Below are 9,460 nucleotides of genomic sequence, written 5' to 3'. Positions count from 1 at the left end.
GAAAAATATCCCCACAGCATGATGCTGCCACCACCATGCTTCACCGTAGGGATGGTGCCAGGTTTCCTCCAAACGTGACGCTTGGCATTCAGGCAACGAATTCAATCTTGGTTTCATCAGACCAGAGAATCTTGTTTCTCATGGTCTGAGAGTCCGTTAGGTGCCTTTTGGCAAACTCCAAGCGGGCTGTCATGTGCCTTTTACTGAGGAGTGGCTTCCGTCTGGCAACTCTACCATAAAGGCCTGATTGGTGGAATGCTGCAGAGATGGTTGTCCTTCAGGAAGGTTCTCCCATCTCCACAGACGAACTCTGGAGCTCTGTCAGAGTGACCATCGGGTTCTTGGTCACCTCCCTGACCAAGGCCCTTCTCTCCTTATTGCTCAGTTTGGCTCGGAGGCCAGCTCTAGGAAGAGTCTTTGTGGTTCCAAACTTCTTCCATTGTGTTCTTGGGGACCTTCAATGCTGCAGACATTTTTTGGTACCCATCCCCAGATCTGTGCCTCGACACAGTCCTGTCTCGGAGCTCTATAGGCAATTGCTTCGACCTCATGGCTTGGTTTTTGCTCTGACATGCACTGTCAGCTGTGAGACCTTACATAGACAGGTGTGTGCCTTTCCAAATCATGTTCAATCAACTGAATTTACCACTGGTGTACTCCAATCAAGTTGTAGAAACATCTCAAGGATGATAAATGGAAACAGGATGCACCTGAGCTCAATTTCGAGTTTCATAGCATACCTTATATAAATAAGGTATTTCAGTTTTTTTTGCAAACATTTCTCAAAAAAACTTTTCGCTTTGTCATTATGGGGTATTGTGTGTAGATTGATGAGGGACAATTTTATTTAATCATTTTTAGAATAAGGCTGTAACAAAATGTGGGAAGAGTCAAGGGGTCTGAATACTTTCCGAATGCACTGATATATATATCCAGTATATGCCGTCTTGTGATTTTGTTCCATTCTATTATTTTACTTAGTATTATTACTATTATTATTACTATTATGAGAGGAATCGATGATGCTGACGGGAGAGGTTGTGTTTTCTCTAGCAGGAGGTAAGCTTGGCTTCTTATATGGTGTTGAGTAAAACTTAAACCATGTATTTAGATTGTAGGTAGGTATTGTAGTTAGGTATTATAGGTAGTTTACTCAGGTAGTTATTGTAGGTTATTGTAGGTAATTATTGTAGGTAAGGACTGTATTCGGCGGACCCCGGCGAAGCACGAGGCTAGCTTACCCACTACTTGGACCAACAAAGCTAGCTAGCTAGCGGGTAGCTACCGGTAACTTTTAGCAACTGTGGTTAGCTGTTTCCAATGTTATTTCACGCTTAAGAGTACCTGTAATTGAGCCAGCTAGCTGCCACCTTCAGCTGTTTTTCTAACCTCATTATCATTAACGTTAGGTGGTTGGTAGCTGCTGTACTTAATTTCGGCTACTGATTGCAGTCTGCCAGTTTGGCTTTATACATAGCTTGGGCTTTGTCGAGTAAGGCTTAAACTATGTATTTAGATTGTAGTTAGGTACTATAGGTAGGCATCGTGGGCTGTATATTATTAAGTAGTAGAGGTAGGCATCGTGGGCTGTTGTGGGTAGCTGTTGTGTAGTTATTGTAGGTTACTTTTGTATTCGGCGGTGCCGGGTGTAGCACGAAGCTAGCTAGCTAACTCACCTCCTGGATTAGCTGGCGAGTTGCTATTAGCAACGGTTGCAACTAAAAACAATATCCTTTTAGCCAGCTACATTCGTTCGCAGCGACGCCGTTTTTCAAACAAAGTCAACACAGTAGCCATTGCTAGCCAGCCAACACTACCAGCTGGCTGTACTGTGGTAGCTAAATACATTTACATTTACATTTTAGTCATTTAGCAGACGCTCTTATCCAGAGCGACTTACAGTTAGTGAATACATATTTTTTTATACTGGCCCCCCGTGGGAAATGAACCCACAACCCTGGCGTTGCAAACGCCACGCTCTATCAACTGAGCTACATCCCTGCCGGCCATTCCCTCCCCTACCCTGGACGACGCTGGGCCAATTGTGCGCCGCCCATGAGTCTCCCGGTCGCGGCCGGCTGCGACAGAGCCTGGATTCGAAACCAGGATCTCTAGTGGCACAGTTAGCCCTGCGATGCAGTGCCTTAGACCACTGCGCCACTCAGGAGTCTACAATATCTTTGTGCTAGCTACCCAACGTTTAATCATTGCTGCGTTATGAAAGGTAAGCTTGGCTTCTTATATGGTGTTGAGTTAAGCTTAAACCATGTATTTAGATTGTAGGTAGGTATTGTAGTTTGGTATTATAGGTAGCTTACTCAGGTAGTTATTGAAGGTTATTGTAGGTAATTATTGTAGGTAAGGACTGTATTCGGCGGACCCCGGCGAAGCACGAGGCTAGCTTACCCACTACTTGGACCAACAAAGCTAGCTAGCTAGCTAGCGGGTAGCTACTGGTAACTTTTTGCAACTGTGGTTAATTGTTTCCAATGTTATTTCATGCTTAAGAGTACCTGTGATTGAGCCAGCTAGCTGCTACCATTCAGCTGTTTTTCTAACCTCATCCGAGGCATTAACGTTAGGTGGTTGGTAGCTGCTGTACTTAATTACAGCTACTGATAACAGTCTGCTGTAGTTTACAACAATTCTAATTTCTAAAGTGGAAGTTGGGAGAGTTTTACTCGGGTGGTTCAGTGAAACAATTATAGTTTCTGAGGTGGAAGTTGGGAGAGTTATATATATATATTTTTTTTGGTGAGGGGAGGCCTGCTCTCTCCTTTCCCTGATGTTTAGTTCATTTCATTCCGATCTCCTCTGCATTATTGTAGCCATCTGCTGCAGCCTGTCAACTATGCCTCTGCCTATCCCTGTTCTCTCCTCTCCGCACAGGCTACACAAACGCCTCACACCGCGTGGCTGCTGCCTCTCTAACCTGGTGGTCCCTGCACGCACCACACACCTGGAGTTCCAGGTCTCAGGCAGCCTCTGGAACTGCCGTTCTGCCGCCAACAAGGCTGACTTCATCCCAGCCTATGCTACCCTCCAGTCCCTCGACTTCCTGGCGCTGACGGAAACATGGATTACCACTGAAAACACTGCTACTCCTACTGCTCTCTCCTCGTCTGACCATGTGTTCTCGCATACCCCGAGAGCATCTGGTCAGAGGGGTGGTGGCACAGGAATCCTCATCTCTCCCAAGTGGTCATTCTCAATTTTTCCGCTAACCCATCTGTCTATCTCCTCATTTGAATTCCACGCTGTCACAGTCACTAGCCCATTTAAGCTTAATATCCTTGTCATCTATCGCCCTCCAGGTTCCCTTGGAGAGTTCATCAATGAGCTTGACGCCTTGATAAGTTCCTTTCCTGAGGATGGCTCACCCTTCACAGTTTTGGGGGATTTCAACCTCCCCACGTCTACATTTGACTCATTTCTCTCTGCCTCCTTCTTTCCACTCCTCTCCTCTTTTGACCTCACCCTCTCACCATCCCCCCCACTCACAAGGCAGGCAATACGCTTGACTTCATCTTTACTAGATGTTGCTCTTCTACTAATCTCACTGCAACTCCCCTCCATGTCTCCGACCACTACTTTGTATCCTTTTCTCTCTCGCTCTCCTCCAACACTACTCACTCTGCCCCTACACAGATGGTAACGCGCCGCCGCAACCTTCGCTCTCTCTCTCCCACTACTCTCTCCTCTTCCATCCTATCATCTCTTCCCTCTGCTCAATCCTTCTCCCTCCAATCTCCTGATTCTGCCTCCTCAACCCTCCTCTCCTCCCTTTCTGCATCCTTTGACTCCCTGTGTCCCCTATCCTCCCGGCCGGCTCGGTCCTCCCCTCCAGCTCTGTGGCTTGATGACTCATTGCGAGCTCACAGAACAGAGCTCCGGGCAGCTGAGCGGAAATGGAAGAAAACTAAACTCCCTGCCGACCTGGCATCTTTTCACTCCCTCCCTCTCTACATTTTCTTCATCTGTTTCTGCTGCTAAGGCCACTTTCTACCACTCTAAATTCCAAGCATCTGCCTCTAACCCTAGGAAGCTCTTTGCCACATTCTCCTCACTGCTGAATCCCCCCCCTCCTCCTCCCTCTCTGTGGATGACTTTGTCAACCACTTTGAAAAGAAGGTTGACGACATCCGATCCTCGTTTGTTAAGTCTAATGACACTGCTGGTCCTGCTCACACTGCCCTACCCTATGCTTTGACTTCTTTCTCCCCTCTCTCTCCAGATAAAATCTTGCGACTAGTGACTGCAGGCCGCCCAACAACCTGCCCGCTTGACCACATCCCCTCCTCTCTTCTCCAGACCATCTCCGGTGACCTTCTCCCCTACCTCACCTCGCTGATCAACTCATCCTTGACCGCTGGCCATGTCCCTTCCGTCTTCAAGAGAGCGAGAGTTGCACCCCTTCTCAAAAAAACAACACTCGATCCCACTGATGTCAACAACTACAGACCAGTATCCCTTCTTTATTTTCTTTCCAAAACTATTGAGCGTGCCGTCTTTAGCCAACTCTCTTGCCATCTCTCTCAGAATGACCTTCTTGATCCAAACCAGTCAGGTTTCAGGACTGGTCATTCAACTGAGACTGCTCTTCTCTGTGTCACGGAGGCTCTCCGCACTGCTAAAGCTAACTCTCTCTCCTCTGCTCTTGTCCTTCTAGACCTGTCTGCTGCCTTTGATACAGTGAACCATCAGATCCTCCTCTCCACCCTCTCCGAGCTGGGCATCTCCGGCGCGGCTCACTCCTGGATTGCGTCCTACCTGACCGGTCGCTCCTACCAAGTGGCGTGGCGAGAAGCTGTCTCCGCACCACGTGCTCTCACCACTGGTGTCCCCCAGGGCTCAGTTCTAGGCCCTCTCCTTTTCTCCCTATACACCAAGTCACTTGGCTCTGTCATATCCTCACATGGCCTCTCCTATCATTGCTACGCTGACGATACACAACTAATCTTCTCCTTTCCCCCTTCTGATAACCAGGTGGCGAATCGCATCTCTGCATGTCTGGCCGACATATCAGTATGGATGACGGATCACCACCTCAAGCTGAACCCTGGCAAGACGGAGCTGCTCTTCCTCCCGGGGAAGGACTGCCCGTTCCATGATCTCGCCATCACGGTTGACAACTCCGTTGTGTCCTCCTCCCAGAGTGCGAAGAGCCTTGGCGTGACCCTGGACAACACCCTGTCGTTCTCCGCTAACATCAAGGCGGTGACCCGATCCTGCAGGTTCATGCTCTACAACATTCGGAGAGTACGACCCTGCCTTACACAGGAAGCGGCACAGGTCCTAATCCAGGCACTTGTCATCTCCCCGTCTGGATTACTGCAACTCGCTGTTGGCTGGGCTCCCTGCCTGTGCCATTAAACCCCTACAACTCATCCAGAATGCCGCAGCCCGTCTGGTGTTCAACCTTCCCAAGTTCTCTCACGTCACCCCCTCCTCCGCACACTCCACTGGCTTCCAGTTGAAGCTCGCATCCGTTACAAGACCATGGTGCTTGCCTATGGAGCAGTGAGGGGGAACGGCACCTCCGTACCTTCAGGCTCTGATCAGTCCCTACACCCAGGCGAGGGCATTGCGTTCATCCACCTCTGGCCTGCTTGCTCCCCTTCCTCTGCGGAAGCATAGTTCCTGCTCAGCCCAGTCAAAGCTGTTCGCTGCTCTGGCACCCCAATGGTGGAACAAGCTCCCTCACGACGCCAGGACAGCGGAGTCACTCACCACCTTCCGGAGACATTTGAAACCCCACCTCTTTAAGGAACACCTGGGATAGGATAAAGTAATCCTTCTACCCCCCCCCAAAAGAAAAAAAAGTAGAATTGTAAAGTGGTTATCCCACTGGCTATAGGGTGAATGCACCAATTTGTAGTCGCTCTGGATAAGAGCGTCTGCTAAATGACGTAAATGTGCCCTTGAGCAAGGCACTTAACCCTAATTGCTCCTGTAAGTCGCTCTGGATAAGAGCGTCTGCTAAATGACTAAAATGTAAATGTAAATTATTATTCTTTCACTCACTTCTCTTTGACCTGCACTGTTGAAGCTCGGAGCATAAGAATTTCACTGTACCCTGCAATTACATCTGCAACCCTGTGCATGTGACTAATAAACTCTGAGTTGTATTTGTATTTATTATGTTCCCCATTAGCTGCTGCCAAGGCAGCTCCTCTTCCTGGGAGGCAGTTCTACAATTTTAAAAACATTACAATACATTCATAACAGATTTCACAACACACTAAGTGTGTGCCCTCAGGCCCCTACTCCACTACCACATACAGTGGGGAGAACAAGTATTTGATATACTGCCGATTTTGCAGGTTTTCCTACTTACAAAGCATGTAGAGGTCTGTAATTTTTATCATAGGTACACTTCAACTGTGAGAGACAAAAATCCAGAAAATCACATTGTATGATTTTTTAATAATTAATTTGCATTTTATTGCATGACATAAGTATTTGATCACCTACCAACCAGTAAGAATTCCGTCTCTCACAGACCTGTTAGTTTTTCTTTAAGAAGCCCTCCTGTTCTCCACTCATTGCCTGTATTAACTGCACCTGTTTGAACTCGTTACCTGTATAAAAGACACCTGTCCACACACTCAATCAAACAGACTCCAACCTCTCCACAATGGCCAAGACCAGAGAGCTGTGTAAGGACATCAGAGATAAAATTGTAGACCTGCACAAGGCTGGGATGGGCTACAGGACAATAGGCAAGCAGCTTGGTGAGAAGGCAACAACTGTTGGCGCAATTATTAGAAAATGGAAGAAGTTCAAGATGACGGTCATTCACCCTCGGTCTGGGGCTCCATGCAAGATCTCATCTCGTGGGGCATCAATGATCATGAGGAAGGTGAGGGATCAGCCCAGAACTACACGGCAGGACCTGGTCAATGACCTGAAGAGAGCTGGGACCACAGTCTCAAAGAAAACCATTAGTAACACACTACGCCGTCATGGATTAAAATCCTGCAGCGCACGCAAGGTCCCCCTGCTCAAGCCAGCACATGTCCAGGCCCGTCGGAAGTTTGCCAATGACCATCTGGATGATCCAGAGGTGGAATGGGAGAAGGTCATGTGATCTGATGAGACAAAAATAGAGCTTTTTGGTCTAAACTCCACTCGCCATTTTTGGAGGAAGAAGAAGGATGAGTACAACCCCAAGAACACCATCCCAACTGTGAAGCATGGAGGTCGAAACATCATTCTTTGGGGATGCTTTTCTGCAAAGGGGACAGGACGACTGCACCGTATTGAGGGGAGGATGGAAGGGGTCATGTATCGCGAGATCTTGGCCAACAACCTCCTTCCCTCAGTAAGAGCATTGAAGATGGGTCGTGGCTAGGTCTTCGAGCATGACAACGACTCGAAACACACAGCCAGAGCAACTAATTGTAATTGCAAACAAAGGTTTCTGTACCAAATATTAAGTTCTGCTTTTCTGATGTATCAAATACTTATGTCATGCAATAAAAAGCAAATTAATTACTTAAAAATCATACAATGTGATTTTCTGGATTTTTGTTTTAGATTCCGTCTCTCACTGTTGAAGTGTACATATGATTAAAATTACAGACCTCTACATGCTTTGTAAGTAGAAAAACCTGCAAAATCGGCAGTGTATCAAATACTTGTTCTCCCCACTGTATCTACAACACAAAAGTAATGTGTACGTGTGTGTATAGTGCGTATGTTATCATGTGTGTACATGCATATGTCTGCGCCTATGTTTGTGTTGCTTCACAGTCCCCGCTGTTCCATAAAGTGTATTTCTATCTGTTTAAAAAAAATCTGATGTGGAAAAGAGTTCCATGTAGTCATGGCTCTATGTAGTACTGTGCGCCTCCCATAGTCTGTCTGGACTTGGGGACTGTGAAGAGACCTCTGGTGCCATGTCTTGTGGGGTATGCATAGGTGTCTGAGCTGTGTACAAGTCGTTTAAACAGACAGCTCGGTGCTTTCAATATGTCAATACCTCTCACAAATACAAGTAGTGATGAAGTCAATCTCTCCTCCACTTTGAGCCAGGAGAGATTGACATGCATATTATTAAATGTTTGCTCACTGTGTACATCCAAGAGCCAGCCGTGCTGCCCGGTTCTGAGCCAATTGCAAATTTCCTAAGTCCCTCTTTGTGGCACCTGACCACAAAACTTAACTATAGTCCAGGTGCAACAAAACTAGAGCCTGTAGGACCTGCCTTGTTGATAGTGCTATTAAGAATGTAGAGCAGCGCTTTATTATGGACAGACTTCTATCCATCTTAGCTAATGTTGTATCAATATGTTTGGACCATGACAGTTTACAATAAAGGGTTACTCCAAGCAGTTTAGTCACCTCAACTTGCTCAATTTCCACATTATTTATTACAAGATTTAGTTGAGGTTTAGGGTTTAGTGAATAATTTGTCCCAAATACAATGCTTTTAGTTTTAGAAATATTTAGGACTAACTTATTCCTTGCCACCCATTCTGAAACTAACTGCAGCTCTTTGTTAAGTGTTGCAGTCATTTCAGTCGCTGTCGTAGCTGATGTGTATAGTGTTGAGTCATCTGCATACGTAGACACACTGGCTTTACTCAAAGCCAGTGGCATGTATTTAGTAAAGATTGAAAAATGAAAGGGGCATAGACAGCTGCCCTGGGGAATTCCTGATTCTACCTGGATTATGTTGTAGAGGCTTCCATTAAAGAACACCCTCTATGTTATGTTAGACAGGCTACTCTTTATCCACAATATAGCAGGGGGTGTAAAGCCATAACACATACGTTTTTTCAGCAACAGACTATGATAGATAATGTCAAAAGCCGCACTGAAGTCTAACAAAACAGCCCCCACAATCTTTTGATCATCAATTTCTCTCAGCCAATCATCTGTAATTTGTGTAAGTGCTGTGCTTGTTGAATGTCCTTCCCTATAAGCGTGCTGAAAGTCTGTTTTCAATTTGTTTACTGTAAAATAGCATTGTATCTGGTCAAACACAACTTTTTCCAAAACTGGGTAACAGGCTGATTGGTTGGCTATTTCAACCAGTAAAGGGGGCTTTACTATTCTTAGGTAGCGGAATCACTTTTGCTTCCCTCCAGGCCTGAGGGCACACACTTTCTAGTAGGCTTATATTGAAAATATGGCAAATAGGAGTGGCGTTATCGTCCCCTATTATCCTCAGTAATTTTCCATCCAAGTTGTCAGACCCATGTGGCTTGTCATTGTTGATAGACAATTATTTCACCTCTTCCACACTCACTTTACGGAATTCAAAATTACAATTCTTGTCTTTCATAATTTAGTCAGCTATACTTGTGTAGTGTAGTTTAGTGATGTGTAGTGTCAGCTTTTGTTGCTGGCATGTCAAATCATTAAAGTAGTTGGCAATATTAGTCAGTTTTGTGATGAATGAGCCACCTGATTCAATGATTGAGTTGATTTGTTGGCAGAGAAAAAACATGTG

Source organism: Coregonus clupeaformis, chromosome 16 (assembly GCF_020615455.1).
Source record: "Coregonus clupeaformis isolate EN_2021a chromosome 16, ASM2061545v1, whole genome shotgun sequence".
In the NCBI taxonomy this organism is placed as follows: Eukaryota; Metazoa; Chordata; class Actinopteri; order Salmoniformes; family Salmonidae; genus Coregonus; species Coregonus clupeaformis.
This window is presented reverse-complemented; position numbering follows the sequence as displayed.